The following is a 14,962-nucleotide window of genomic DNA, read 5'->3' as shown; positions in this document are numbered from 1 at the left end:
TAAAGGTTAATAAAGAAGGATAATATCCTTTGTTTTATCAACTATTTCATACTAAGTTTATTAGAATTTCGGACTGCCTTGATGGCAAATGCTAAATGCTACAGAAATGATCAAACTGTGTATCTATTTGGCCAGGGAATTTTTCATTCTCCTGTTCAGTTAAATGTTGGTATCACTTTGTATTTTTAACTTAATAATTATCAACTATATCATTTTTCACTGTGAAACTAAATATTTGCTTGCTAGCCACCATCCTTCTGATATAAAATGTTGTAAGGGTTACAAGTTTTACTCTTACAACTTGAATCAAAAATTAATTTACAAAAAGGTCACTGAGTCATTCAACAAATCTTTTTAAAAGCCAAACATATTTTATTCATATTTGCTACTTGTTAATCACTTCAGCAGCCTTAACTTAGGTTCTCTTTGCAGGATATAGCTTCTCTCATCTGTACAAAGCTGTATATGAGAAAACTTCAGGCAAAGAGAAGGTAATTCCAGCTGGCATTCCAGTCTGGATCCGCTGTTATAAATTACTTAGCAGAGGGCATGGTCCGTTACTTTTTATGGTCATGTTCTATATTTGTATGTGCTGGGGGATAGATCACATGACAAAACCATCATTTGATATTAGTGTTTATGTGTACCAGCCAGTGAGAGCTCGATTTAAGCTTCACTGTGCAGTACTTTTAATTTGTATATTTAGCTCTTAATTGAAAATGCAGACACTTCCCTAAGTACTAAAATTGCAAATAATCCAAAATAAATTTTATATAATTATTGTTAGGAGAAGACAAACTGCTGTATACCCAACTAATTGAAATGCACTGTGCATTCCAGAGACTTTAAAACGTAACTTTTAAACATGAAAAAGTCAGCATTGCCAGAATAATAAGGACCAAAATTCACCATTTTACATTTTTTAGTCCTTCTCCTGACTGTTGATGCCTGTTTATTTAAGAGGAGAAACATTTCTCAACCCAATCAAGAGAGAGAAGAAAACACATGCTTTTTTTCCTTCTGTTTTTCCAAATTCCTTCCCCCTCCCCATGCAACTTCATACCTAAGTTTCTAGCAGCAAACACCTAGAGAATGTACTTCTCCTTTGATGATTATTTCTTTTCATAAACTAAGCAAGAAAAAAATGTTCTTGTCAGGTTTTGGTGGAGTAGCTGCTGTGAGAACTAGTGTTTCCATATCTGGAATCATTTATTAGATAAATTTGCCTGTAAGTGTTGGCTTCAGATTTTTGTTAGGCCTGTTCCTCTTATATACTGCAGCCCTCTTTAATCTCTTCAACTCCATTAATTTATTTTTCGGCCTTCTTTTTTTTTAACCAAGCATTAGCTGGATGCTTACTTTATAGGAGTCAGAGCACTTAGCACATCTATATCTATTATAATTTCATTTTCATCAGAACATACTTTGAAAAAATAAGGTCTGAGTGAAATGATTTGAACTTTTTCAGCACCTGTGGCGTAATCTCTGTCAAACCGCCAGTAGCCTGTTTATGCCTTATTTTAGAATCATCCTACTGTGATTTTTTGTGTGCATATTTTCCGTCCTCTCAACAAGAGTCTAAGAGCTTCAAGGATCTTTAGAGTTGATGTGCCATTGCTTTTATGACATATTGTGTTCTTAATGTTATTCTATTGGTTGCCAAGTTTGATAAAAAAGAGAGGCTTATACTTCTAATCACTTTTGGTTTGTTTGAGGAATAAAAGCTGGGCCAATAAATGACAGTGGCACAAGGCAGGAAGTAGAGTGAAAGGACATTTTTATTTTGTGATACTATTATTTTTTACTGAAAAAGAACTTGAGGTGTATTTGGTAAGGACCAAGTTATCAATTGTCAGCATAACTGGTAAAATGTAAGTCATGGGTCAGCCACATAGATTACCCTTGAAAGAGTATTCCTTATGAGAAAAGGGAAGATTAGAGGAAGAACAAGCAATATGGTGTTAGTAAGGCATTTCATTTCAAAGGTTCGTTTCTCTTTTGTCCCCTTTTACAAAATGAATACCTTTGAGGATACCACAGAATGGTTCATTTCTGGATGTGTGGAGCTAACGATGAGAAATGATGGCAACCAGATTTGGGTGACAGATGTAGCCCAAGCATTCAATGATTATAGAATATAGGTTCTGGGAAGAATGTGCTGATTAAATTCACATGGGCTGTGGAGATCCAGCTGGCCTGATATTTAAATGCTGCTGAAAAATGTTCCAATTAGATGGATTCTTCCCTGTGCAAAGTTTTCATGTAAATTGTGGAAAACGTTACTTTCTTGAGGCAGTGAAATTGTTGTGAATGTCCAACGTCAGTCCTCTGAAGGTGGTAATTATACAGTTTGAACCACAGAAACTACAGTGCAGAGGAACTTCAGGGTTTATCCTATCTCTATGCAGATGGATTCTCTATATAGAATAATGACCAACACATCACACAAATTGGATTTAAATGACTCGAACAACAGGAGTTCCATCATTTTCTTTGGCTGAATATCATCTAGTTGCATGTGCACAGGATTCCTCTTGGAAAGTCATAATTGGATTATATTTTCCCAGAGGAACAGGGTTATAATTTGAAACTTCATATTTTATCAGCTTGACAGCAAATTAAGCACGACAGGACAAACTATACATCATAAAAACCAAGATATAACTAAAACCTTTATAATTATTTTAGATGGGAAAATGTGGCTCCAAGTCATGTAAAGTGGTTATAAATATGTTCATGTTGATTATAAGAGTGCCTAATGAATTCTAACTGCATATACAGCTCATTAAAACGTATATATCATAACTTATCTATCTGAAACTGATGATAGCCATAGAAAATATAATAATCAATAATAATTTTACTTGACTTTTTAGAATTTGAAAGGTTTTTGTGTGGAAAAGTACTGGACCACCACCATCTTTAAGATATTTTTTTGTGAGAAAGTTAGAACTCTTGCCTTTTCTTTTTCTCTCTTGACAACATTTCTACGGTCTGGACAGAGATGTTCAAAATAATTCTCTGTAATTTTCTAATATTGTGCTTGAGATTGAATTATCCTTTCAAAAGTAGCAACCAAAGAATCACAATATTCACAGGCTGTAGCCAAGAGTGCCTTGGGGAGGAGTCTCTTAGCTGTGGTCTTCTCAGTCAACTTTCCTTTGTTCTTCCAACTCCCAAGGCTTAAATGGGAAAAGGAGATATACAAGACAACAGGGGAGCATGTGAGAGAGGATTGAGAAGGATAGTTCTATCCCTGTGGTTTATCAATTAGAAGTGAGGGAGGGAGTTACAAGGTGATCATGTGGCTATGCACCTCAGAACTTCTTAGCACAATACTTGGAAACACGTTGGTCTTATTTTCTTCTTTGAGTCCTTATCCATCATTTGCAGCCTCCAAGGTGGGGAGAGCAAAGTGTAGGTGTTGATTAATAATAAGGCGTGGATTGAAGGAGTGGAACTGTGAAATTCAGGACTGCCTGCACTGTTGCATGTCATCCGGTTGCTTTAATTTTCTTGACTTATCTTTGTACCTTTATTTTTAGTCAGGTTACCCCAAACTTAGTTGCTTCCCCTACATTGTCTCTTGATGCTTTTATGTTGTCCCTGGCTCCAAATCAATGTAACTGTTATCATAGATAATGAATAATTACTTAAATGAATACAAGTAAAAACTAGGGAGGGGTCAATATAATAGAAAGTGATTATTCAGCACATCTGAGCAATGAATGCCCAGCCCTATATTCAGTGCTCATAATAAGTGCTCAGCAAGAGACAAAATGAATCAACCATCCAGAATCAGCCAGACCCTAGATATTTAGGATGATGAGTGCCTGTTCCCAAGATCACTTATTAAATGAGTCTCTGAGAATCTCCTCTTGTCTTTCTGTTTGTCAACCCCAGTCACTTTTTACAGTAATGAATCTCAGGGCTTCTGAAAGAGGGTCTTCCTCCATACTTACGGGATGCAAAGAGGGACTCAGACTCAACAAGATCATTGTGAAAGGCCTCCATATAATCATCTCCTGACCTATGGATTGGCGTTGAAAAAATGTTATTCCCATGTAGATAAGGAATAGAGCACAGAAACATTACCTATCTCAATAAGAGCAAACATATTGAAAGCTAAGATTTTCCACCTCAATATCTCCTTAATTTGGTGAGGTTCCCCCCCTTTTTTTGCATGTGATTAATTTTGGGGAAAGATCTATTTTTCTTGAATAGAAACTGTGATTAAAATTTAATTCTATCACTTAAATCGCTTCATGTTTCTGTTCATTTTTCCTTGATTATTGCAATTTTCAACTTTGCCTCCATTCTTTATTTGTATAGGCATGTCCTAAGCAGAGTTTTAAATTGTGTCATTACTAATTTTATTTCCTATATCTTTCCCACTTTTCATATATATATTTTGTGTGTTGCTTGGGGCATAAACATTTACTGTTTTATATCTATGGCAATCCTATGGTGACCCCTTCAGTTGCTTTTTATGCAGAATTCTTTTTTAAGTCTGATAACATTGTAAGTATACCTATTTGTGTGGTTGATGTGACCTCCTTTTACCTTCTCCAGACCCTTATCTAATCAATAATTCCTTTCTTTTTCTCCCTACTGGTTCCTTCTATTTAGTCTACAAGCCAAATTAGGCTTCTCTCTAAAAAAAAAAAAAAGAACAACTCTGACCATCTAAGCCATGTCTATCCTCCCCTTCACTGCTCAACTTCCTAGGAACACTCTGTCCTCCCTGGTCTCATGTCCTCACTTCCCTGTCACTTTTTAATCTCCTGTCATTTGTCTTCCTTCCTTGTCATTTGACCAAAAAAGACTTCCCTAGTGCCTTGCTGTCTTCCTAGTTGTCCTCATTTCAGTCAACCTCCTTAAAGAATGGTTAGCCCTGAACATTACCCTCCTCAAAGTTTTTCTTTCCTTTGCATAATGAAACTATCCTAAGTTGCCTGTTTCATTTCTTTCTCTGACTTCTTTTCTCTACCTTTTATGTACATATTCCTTTAAGATTTCATTCTTTGTCATCAGAAGAGGATTTCATCGAACCTGGTCTCTCCCCAGTTTCATCCATTTCCGTGGTGACATCAATTACTCGTCTGCTCATACTGTCCGCTGTACATCCCCAGACTGAAGGCTCTTGCTCCACGCCCCTGGGCCTGTATATCCCTTAGAGCTCAAATGCAGTATGTGTAGAAACCATACACACACCTGGGTCCCAAGCTGTTCTCCCTTCTCATTACTTCTCTCATCTGATGGAACCCTGAGCCACTTGAACTAGAATTCCTAAGTCCTCTGGACTCCTTTTTCTTCAGGAACCTTGACATCCTGTCAGTCTCCAAGTCCTGATGACGCCCTGACCATGAGCATCGATGCGATCCGAAACCTTTCTTCCATTCTCGTTTTCTTTCATCTTGAAAGGAAGGAAAGATGAGAGGGAGGACAGGAAGAAGAAGAAGGAAGTAAAAATGAAAGAGGGAAGATAGGCAAGGAGGGAGGAAGACAGGAGGGGAAAAAGAAGAAAGGAGGGGGGAAAAGAGAAGAGAAAAGAAGAGAGAAGGAAAGGGAGAGAGAAAGAGATGTCTTTTTTGTTTTTTAGACAACGTGAAGTAAAGAAAAGACAGATACTGTAGCATGGTCTCTTAAACTAGTCTCTGCCTTAAAGCTTCTTCCCCTCCAGTCTGTCCTCTGTTTTCTTACCATAGCTGTTGTTACAAAATAAGACAAACAAACAAAAACAAAACAAATCAGCTGTCTTGCTTTTTCCCTTGCCTGTGCTGTCAATTCCAGACTGCAGAGGATAACATTCAAAGCCCCTTTGCAGCTTACTGTTTCAGCATCTGCATCTTCTCCCCCACAACATATCCAGCATCCCTATCACATTGGCCAACCTAAGTTCTCTGAACACGTATGCTTCCATACCTGTGTGTCTTTGCTCATGCAAAGGAATGACGGTCCTACAATGTCCACACTCCTCTTCCTAATCCATGTATTTTTCATTTTAACAAATACATCCTATTTTGTAGTTTGATTAGCTGAACTTGGAGACACCAAGAATTGCTTTTTCTAAAACCTCAAAGATAAAAGGTAAACCTACACATGGTACATTGTAATAAATGCTGAGCTGAGAGGTACCCCTAGATAGCAATCCTGAATACTGCATAGGAATTGGGGAGTTGAGAACACATCAGATGAAAAGGTCTTTTTTTTTTTTTTTTAGTTGGGGTCTTACTCTGCCACCCAGGCTGGAGTGCACTGGCATGCTCATGGCCACCACAGCCTTGACCTGCTGCTTCAGGCGATTCCTCTGCTTCAGCCTACCAAGTAGTTGGAACTACAGGCGCATGCCACCACACCCAGCTAATTTTTTTACTTATTGTAGAGATGAGGTCTTGCCCTGCTGCCCAGACCAGTCTTGAACCCCTGAGCGCTGGCAGTCCTCTAGCCTCTGCCTTCCAGAGTGCTGGGCTTACAAGCATGAGCCACTGCACCTGGCTGGGAAGGGGCTTCTTGAAGTGTGTCTTGCAAGACAGCCAGGGTGCATGCACGATAAATTATGGCTAACAAACAGAGGAGGCTAAAGTATCTTTGCTCTGGTATTCACACAAGCAGGTTAAGGTTCAGACAGTTCTCCCCCATCCCACTACCAGAATGAATTGGTGCTAAATATATTTCTTTTAAACAGATTGTTGAATTTTATTTTTTAATTCATTCAAGTTTTTTTTTTAATAAACAAGTTTAGGCTGTTCACATTTACTCTTTGATATATTATTTATCCTTAAGCCCAAGTAAATTTATCTTTATTGTAGTCATTTCTTGCTTTCTCTTTTTACTTCTGTGGTTTCTGTGGTGGATTTTAAACTCTATTTCTTTTTTAGTTAGGCCAAAAGATAACCTGAAGTGGTCTAACATTAACATTTTAACATTGTTGTATTTTAGAAAAGCCATTTTAATTGCTTCTATTTATTTCTATTAACTAAATAAACTTTGATTCTCTTCCTGGAAACATAAGGAATCTATTTTTCCTCTTCAACTATTCATTATTTGAAGTTATTATCTGAGTTCCTTTTGAGGTTCTGCTAATATCTGATAGTTCCAAGATTTATTTGCTAATTTACTAACCATTTTCATTATATTCTATTAATCCTCGCTTAACACGCTAATTCATTTGTTTCTCAAAGATGTCCCTAAGTCTCTATCTAGCTTTAATTGTTTTCTACAAAGCCATTATAGTATATGTCTTTGTGACCCAATGTTTTTATTTTTAAGTGGTTGATGTTCCAAGTCTGAAAATATCCTCCTCTGCCTTCAAAGAGCAAAGTGACCCTGATCAAGTACTTTCTTTTGGCGTTGTCATAGCTTTCAACTTACACCTTTCTCCTCCAAAGTCTAAGGAAAGAAATCTAAATTATTATCCCATGTCATTAGATACCAACTTTCCTTGCTTGGGATCCGTTAAAGCTTTACTTTTGTCTTTGCAGTTTTCTAAAGTGGTAGACAAGCACATGGAGGGACATTTGGGCAGAAGTCGTCACTCGCCCTGAGTGACTTTCTCTAGCTTCTCATGCTGTCCGTGCCAAAATTCTATTTCAGTGGAGTAAATTTTCTGTTATTTCAGTCCCTAGTTTTGTGCTCATCACAATCCTTTCTTTCCTATCCCACAAAGCTTGAGTTTTCTTATTCTGTTTCCTAGATGTATTTGTTTGTTAGGGCTGCTGTTACAAAATAACACAAATGAGTGACTTAAACAGCAAAAGTATTCTCTCACAGTTCTGGAGGTCAAGGTATGGGCAGGACCATGCTCCCTCAGAAGGCCCTAGAGAAGTATGTCTTCCAGGCCTCTCCTTGGCTTCTGGTGGTTTGTTGGCAAGCTGGTGTTTCTTGACCTGTACACATATCACTTTCATCTCTGTCTTGTGTTCACATTGCTTCTCCCTGTGTGTCTGTCTCTGCGTCCCAGCTTCCCTTTTTCATAAGGACACCAGTCACATAGGATTAGGGACCCACCCAACTGCGGTATGACCTACTTGTTTGATTTATTTATTGTCTTATTTCTTTATTTCAGATAATTTACAGATGATAATACAAGGAAGTATTACCATCTGTAAAACTCCTTCTCAAGAGTCCGTGGTACCCATAGACAGCATCCAGCACTTTTCTTTCCCTCCTTCCTTCCTTTCTTCCTGTCTTTTTCTCTGTTGTTTCCTTCTAATTTTTATGGACAATCTTCTGAAAGTCGTGGTGCCTTCCTCAGATGCCATGTACACATGTGGAGCTCACATAAATGTGAAGGAAAGACATTGTTGATGCACACTCTGCCACACTCTAGGAGACTTACCCAGGGCAGAATAGCTCCTCAGGGTGCAGATAAAGTGATTACAGAGGACACAATTGGCTTGAGATTCATTCCCACAATGTGATGAGGTGGGGCTTAGGCCCTTATGGCAAAGAACCAAGTACAGGTCCCTAGAGGGAGGGTATGAAAGGATGGGAATTCAAACCCTCATAGAACTCCAAGTCCCCTGTTGATCACATTCTCACATGCCCAGCTCCACCACTATGCCACAAAGCCCTTCAGAAGTCCAGCCATAAGGGCTGTTCAGAGATTTCTCTTCCTGGCATTGCTGGCAATGTTGCTTTCACACTAGGAACCACCAGCTCTTTGTCCAATGATAAGAAAGGTGGATCATGCTCATATACTCTGTGCAAGAGGACTCTAAAAAAAAAAAAAAAAAGGCCCAGAGGAGCTTACCCTAGAAAATAGCCCTGCACATTCTCTCCTGTGGTCTGCTATTTGTTTCTGGTAACTCCTGCTTGGAATTGTGTGGGTCCAGTGGAAAGAGGAGTCCCAGAGGGCACAGTGGAGGACGGATACATTCCCAGGCTCATGTTCTTAGTCAGCTAGCCTGAGGTAAGAACCACTTTCATAGACCAAAATCAGAGATGATGGGCTCCATTTTCTCTCCAGAGCTCTTCCCCAATAGCAAGTTTATTTGTGGGCAGAGAAGGATAGAAAAGGATGATTTCTTTTCTTTTTTTTTTTTTTTTTTTTTTGAGTTGGAGTCTCACTCTGTTACCCAGACTAGAGTGCAGTGGCCGCTCCCGGCCACCGCAGCCTCGACCTGCTGGGCTCCGGCGATCCTTCCACCTCAGCCTTCCGAGTAGCCGGAATTACAGGCACGTGCTACCATGCTCGGCTGATTTTTTGCTTTATTGTAGAGATGAGGTATCGCTGCCCAAGCGGGTCTCGAACCCGCGGGCTCAGGCAATCCACTCACCTCAGCCTCCCAAAGGCGCGGGATTACAGGCTGAGCCACCGAGCCCAGCTCAAGGATGATTTCTATACCATTTTTGCCAGTCTGCTTCTGAGTATTCACTGCTTGGGTGGGGCCCTCCTCTCAGGCAGGGCCTTGCAACGAGCTCCCGTGTAATGAATTGTTGGAACCTGTAGCCTAGCTCAAATGACCACCGGGGTGCTTCTTTGTTAGGCATACGCTGTGCATCTGGCGGCATCGCCGAGGGTAATGTGATAGGGCTCACAATTTTAATTTTAACAAAAAAATACATCTGTCAGGCTCATTTCAGCTGACAGGATAAATATCATATTTCATTGCCAGTTTGTAAACACCTTACTTTTCATCTCTATCTAACATGTTTCCTAGGCGGTTTACAAATTGAAAAACCAAGCAGGCCACATATGGGGCTGAGCATGTGTGGTGTGTCAGTCAAGTCTGGGGCAGTGTTTGTGTGGAACTGGGGTCCATGCAGGCAACACATAGGTGACTGACCAGGAAATCTAACAGTGGCAGATTTGTCTTGGGGAAGAAAACCTAGTAGAGAAAATGGTCTTGAGACCATTCGGCAGCTGCCTTGGACACCCGGGCTGTTTCTATTACAGATGAAAGATGCATTGTGTCATTGTCTCGGAATCCACGTCCTGGCCACAATCTCTTCTTAACCCAATGAGGTTTTCTTTCGCTGTCTTTGAAAATCATTCTTAAAAAAATAATAATAAAAATAAAATCACTCTTTATAGGTATAATATGATGATTCTCTTAAATGAATCCAAAATGCAAGACTTACACACTATTATCAGATTTCTCTGCTCACAGTGAGAGAGCCAATATAGACAGGACAATATCTGTTTTGTGAAGTTGGGACCTTCCAGGGAGAGAGAATTTGAGATAAGTAGAATCACAGAAAGAGTAAAATATGTCAATTCCCAGTCCTCTGGGTTTTTTGTCTTGTTTTGTTTTTTGTTTTTCCAGTCCTAATATAAATGGTATAAGTACTGATGGTGTTTTATGTGAATATTTATGAGGGACCTCTTAATTCAAGAATCTCAAAATTCCCTTATCACCTGTTAGTTAATTTTCACAATGTCACACTAGAGCACAAAGGTAGTAATATTATACTCCATGTACAGATGGAGAGATCAGAGCCTGCGGATGTTTCATTACGGAGCTGGCCAGGGACCTGCAGTGATCAACTTGGCTTTTCCCAGCCTGGAGCACAAGCCTCTGGTTACTGGTGCCACCCAACTTTCCCCAAGCCAGCCTTGTTAACCAGGGACACCCTGGCCCACGGTAGCAAGAGAGCTGATTCTGAGGATCAAGTCTAGGACAAGGCAGGAACAATGGGAAGGGTGACCTTGGGCCTCACCCTCCTGAACAGCACCCTTTCCTGTCATGCCAGCCCCCACCTCCCACCCACTCATCCTCCTATCTTGTCAGCCCCTTATTACTCTGGGCTGGTTTCCACTGACCCTGGGAAAGAGTTATCTGATAACTAGAGGGGCTAGTAATGATTGAAGAGGTTTTCCACAAAGTATATGCATTTTCAAAGGAAAATCTAAATGCCAACCAGGTCTTCCCGGGCTTGCCTCCCATTCCCTATTTCAATGGCTTTCCCTTCATTGTCAGGAAACCAGAGAAGCCTAAGAGCCTTCGGCACAAGTAGCCCTTAAACTACATCCCCACAGCAGGCTCTGCCAGGCCACCACTTGGTCGAGGCTTCTAAGGAGCGGGAGGGATGAGGTAGGAATGAGTGGAAGGACACCCTGTCAAGAGTGCTGTACCCCACAATCCACAGCACCAGAACTCTCAAGGGGTGAAGCAGCAACATTTAGCATACTGATTCTGGAAACCTAAAGTCCTTCATATACAATAGTCGCCTATGTTGGTGGCCAAATGTGTTCTAAAAACCAGTGAAATAAGTCAGGCGTGGTGGCATGCATCTTCCCAAATCCCAGCTACTTGGAAAACTGAGGCAGGAAAATCTCTTGGACCCAGGAGCTTGAGTTCAGCCTGAGCAACAGAGTCAGACCTCCATCTCTTAAAAAAAAGGAAATTTAAAAATCCTACAAAGTAATAGAAAGTAGAACTCCAGAACATTGTGACTGTTGATAATTTAAGCTGAATTTAAGTTTTCTCAAGGGAAAAATCTAGATGAATAACTGGCGATATTTAGGCATGGCCAAAATACCATAAAAAGAGCAAGAGTGCTTTTTAGAAGTCAGCCTCAATTACTTCTCGGTCCTTTGACTAAGATCAAGTGTAGAAATCAGCCTCAAAATACCATCGAAGAAATCAGTAAAGGCTAGGGATCAGCCAGTACAGTGGCTCATGCCTGTAATCCCAGCACTTTGGGAAGCCGAAGCAGGAGGATTGCTTGAGCCTAGGGGTTCAAGACCAGTCTGACCTTGTCTCTACAAACAAATTAAAAAATTAGTCAATTGTGGTGACACAGCCTACTTGGGAGACTGAGGCAGGAGGATTGCCTGAGCCTAGGAGGTCGAGGCTGCAGTGAGCCATGATTGTGCCACTGCACTCTAGCCTGGATAACAGAGACCTTGACTCAAAAAAAAAAAAAAAAAAGTCTAGGGATCTAAAAATGTTTTCTTGTCCTCATTCTGTAGATATGCCAGGATATCTGGAAATCCTTGTGCAGCATATTCTCGATGTCACCCCTGCTTTCAGACTGAGCCAAACCGGAGGGCCCGGCCATGTCTGATCTGCTCTTGGAGCCCTGCGGTTTTCTTTGATGACCTTGACAGGAGGCAGTTACCATTTTAAATAGCAGCCACCAAACAAGGAACCTCGAAATTATCCTTCACATTCCCCTCTGCCATCACTTTTCATACTCACTTCACTCATTAGCTTAGCCCTTAATTCCTGAGTGCCTACTACGTGAGTGGTGCTGAAGACACCGCAGAAAAAAAACAGAAGTCATCCTCATGCTCGTGGTAAGCTCTGCCTCTACCTGCCTCCCACATCTGCCCCTGTCTCCCCATCCCCTTCACAATGGCCCCTTATCCAGCCCCCAAGAAACACCTCTGACTGATGTCTGCTCTGACTTGGTGCTGTCCCCCTGCCCCTTCCTCTGACTCCCTCCTCCCTGCCAGGTTGGTCACTCTAAACTTCCCATCAGGCCACTGTTCTGCTCAAAACTCTTGCAGGGACCAGGCATGATGGCTCACACCTGTAATTCCCACACTTTTGGGGTCCGAGTTGGGAAGATTGCCTGAGCCCAGGAGTTCAAGACAAGCCTGGGCAACTCTCCCAAAACCCCCATGTGAGACCATCTAGTTGCAGGAAAACAAGCTCAGGGCTCCCACTGATTCTGCATTATGGTGAGTGGTATAATTATTTCATTATATATTACCACGTAATACTAATAGAAATAAAGTGCACAATAAATGTAATGCACTTGAATCATCCCAAAACCATCCCTCCCTCACCCCCTGGTCTTTCGAAAAATTATCTGCCAAAAAGATTGGGGTCTGCTGCTCTAAACGTCTAAGGGTTTCATGATCTTGAAGCACTTGCTTCAAATCTATTCCATGAGGTGGATATTACTCTCTCTGTTAGTAGGGGCAGAGTCAAGACCAAAACCCAAGATTGACTCTGATGTCCATTGTGTGTGGAAACTCCATTGTGCTGCCCCCTATGCCAGAGGGCTCTGTAGCCAACAGGACATTCTACCACTAGCAGTTGACACACATCTTTTGCCTGTGCTCACTCCTACAAACACAGGGAAACACCTCCACCAGAAAGACTAGAAATTAATGTTCATTCTAAAATGCATAAATCAGATGACCACAGTGAGCCACAAGAGAAATTGCCTTCAAAGAAAATCAACAATGCAGTAACTACTATTCAGTACTGTTTTCAACAGGTGACAGTGTTAAGTCCTCAGGGTCCCACATGGTGCCTGAATGGGTATTGAATGACTGAATGTCCCACAGTTGGCATCACTCAGTGTCACCTACCACCACTGGCAAGTTCAGCTTTTACTAGAATCTTCCACACATGTCTCTGCCAGACTGCTGAGATTACCTCCTTGAAATATGTTGCCTTGCCCTTTGCTAGGACTTTGCATTCATTCTCTCATTTAAAAAACATTAGCTGAGATTCTGATTTACCAGATCCTGGACTACAGACTGGGAAAACTGCAGTGAGCAAAATAACCTGTCCTCCTGGAGTTCGCAATCCAGTAGGTCAATCATGATAGTGGTTTCATTTACTTAGCCAGATTTAGGGCTCTCCACAGGCGTTGCCACTCTCCAAAAGGGTACTTTGGAAGTTTCTGAGGGTCTTTTTTGGTTATCAGATGCTCCTGGCATTTGGTGAGCAGTGGTCACAGATACCAGAAGCCCAGCAACACATAGAATTTCCATATCCTACTAGGTACTCATGTAGGTGAAAAAACTGTTTGGAATCATCTGAGCTTGGAACCTAATTCCATTCCATGTTCCATATAAATATGCATAGTAATTTTGTACAGTTTTAATATACCCTGAATTGCCCTGGAATAGAACTACAGTGTAAATTGAGGGAAGATGACACTATTTTGTTCTGAACTTTACCATATGTTATTTGCCATTTCAGAAAATCATATCTCTAAATATCTCCGAAAGGCTTCTTGTTGCTAACATACTCACCTGTGTCAGCCCACATCAGTGGCTGTCTCTTTCCCCATAATTCTATGTGCAGTTGCAGATTTGAGACTATTTCACTTCTTCCAAGCATCGTTGTGGCCAAGCACTTGCATACTGAAGTTACTTTCCTGTTATTTCTCCTTTATTTTACAATTAGGCACCATATTAATTCTGTAAAACGCTGTGTTTATATAATTTGTTATCTGTGAATTTCTAGAAGAAGGAGTGTTATAAAATACTTGTGATTTTTAAATCGATCATTAAATTGGATAGGGTATAAATTACTAAACTAGATGCTCCTGCCATTATCAATAGCTCTCCTGGGCTGAGTTTTAGATTGTAGCCCTAAGGTTCTCCATGGGTCCATTCAGAATTAGCAGAATTGCAGTCCTGGAGTGGGATCCTAGAGGCCTCCTGCTAGGCTACACATCACCCTGTGACTGGACTACGGGGATCTCCAGGGGTTCTGGAGGGGTTCAACGCAGCAGGGGGTGCCCAGAGGGCTTGGAAAGTGGCTGTTTGCCAATCATGACACCGTGCTGCAGTACCTTAACAGCTGGTGTAGCTGCCCTGGTGCCCTTTGGCTGGATGTCAGCTGTAAGCTCTGCCCTTCTGCCAACATGTCTCTTCCCCATGCGAACAGACTCTCCAGCCTATGCCTTTAGCTCCACTGGGTATACCAGAGGAACCTGAGCCCCTCCATTCCACCCCAGTGCTCTCAGTGACATCACTTCTTTAAGCTATTTTAGTCTCTGCTTTTCAGTCTCCTTAAAAGACAGTCCCATTTGCCATAACTGTATCACTTCTGATATTTTGGCTCTACCTAGAGAATGGATGGACAAGTACTACCAAATCTGTTCCTTTTTGCTCTCTTTTCTGCCTTGAGCTTCTAGAAACTCGGTGTTATTACCCTCGTAGCTCAGAAAGTTAAGTTTCTGGTCCTGGGTTTCTTCCAATACCCTTGTGCTAAGTGTAAGCAGCCTTTTCCAAGGACTGTCCCCCAGTGCTCCAGAGATTGTC

General features: G+C 41.1%; 1 protein-coding gene across 4 annotated transcripts in view; it reads left to right on the top strand.

Moving 5' to 3' along the window:
• Positions 1-14,962, top strand: part of CAP2 (cyclase associated actin cytoskeleton regulatory protein 2) — a 147,102-nt gene that overhangs the window by 66,668 nt on the left and 65,472 nt on the right. The window lies entirely within an intron of this gene.

This window comes from Carlito syrichta, unplaced genomic scaffold (assembly GCF_000164805.1).
Source record: "Carlito syrichta isolate Samal-C Ts95f unplaced genomic scaffold, Tarsius_syrichta-2.0.1 Scaffold303572, whole genome shotgun sequence".
Lineage (NCBI taxonomy): Eukaryota > Metazoa > Chordata > Mammalia > Primates > Tarsiidae > Carlito > Carlito syrichta.
This window is presented reverse-complemented; position numbering and strand designations above follow the sequence as displayed.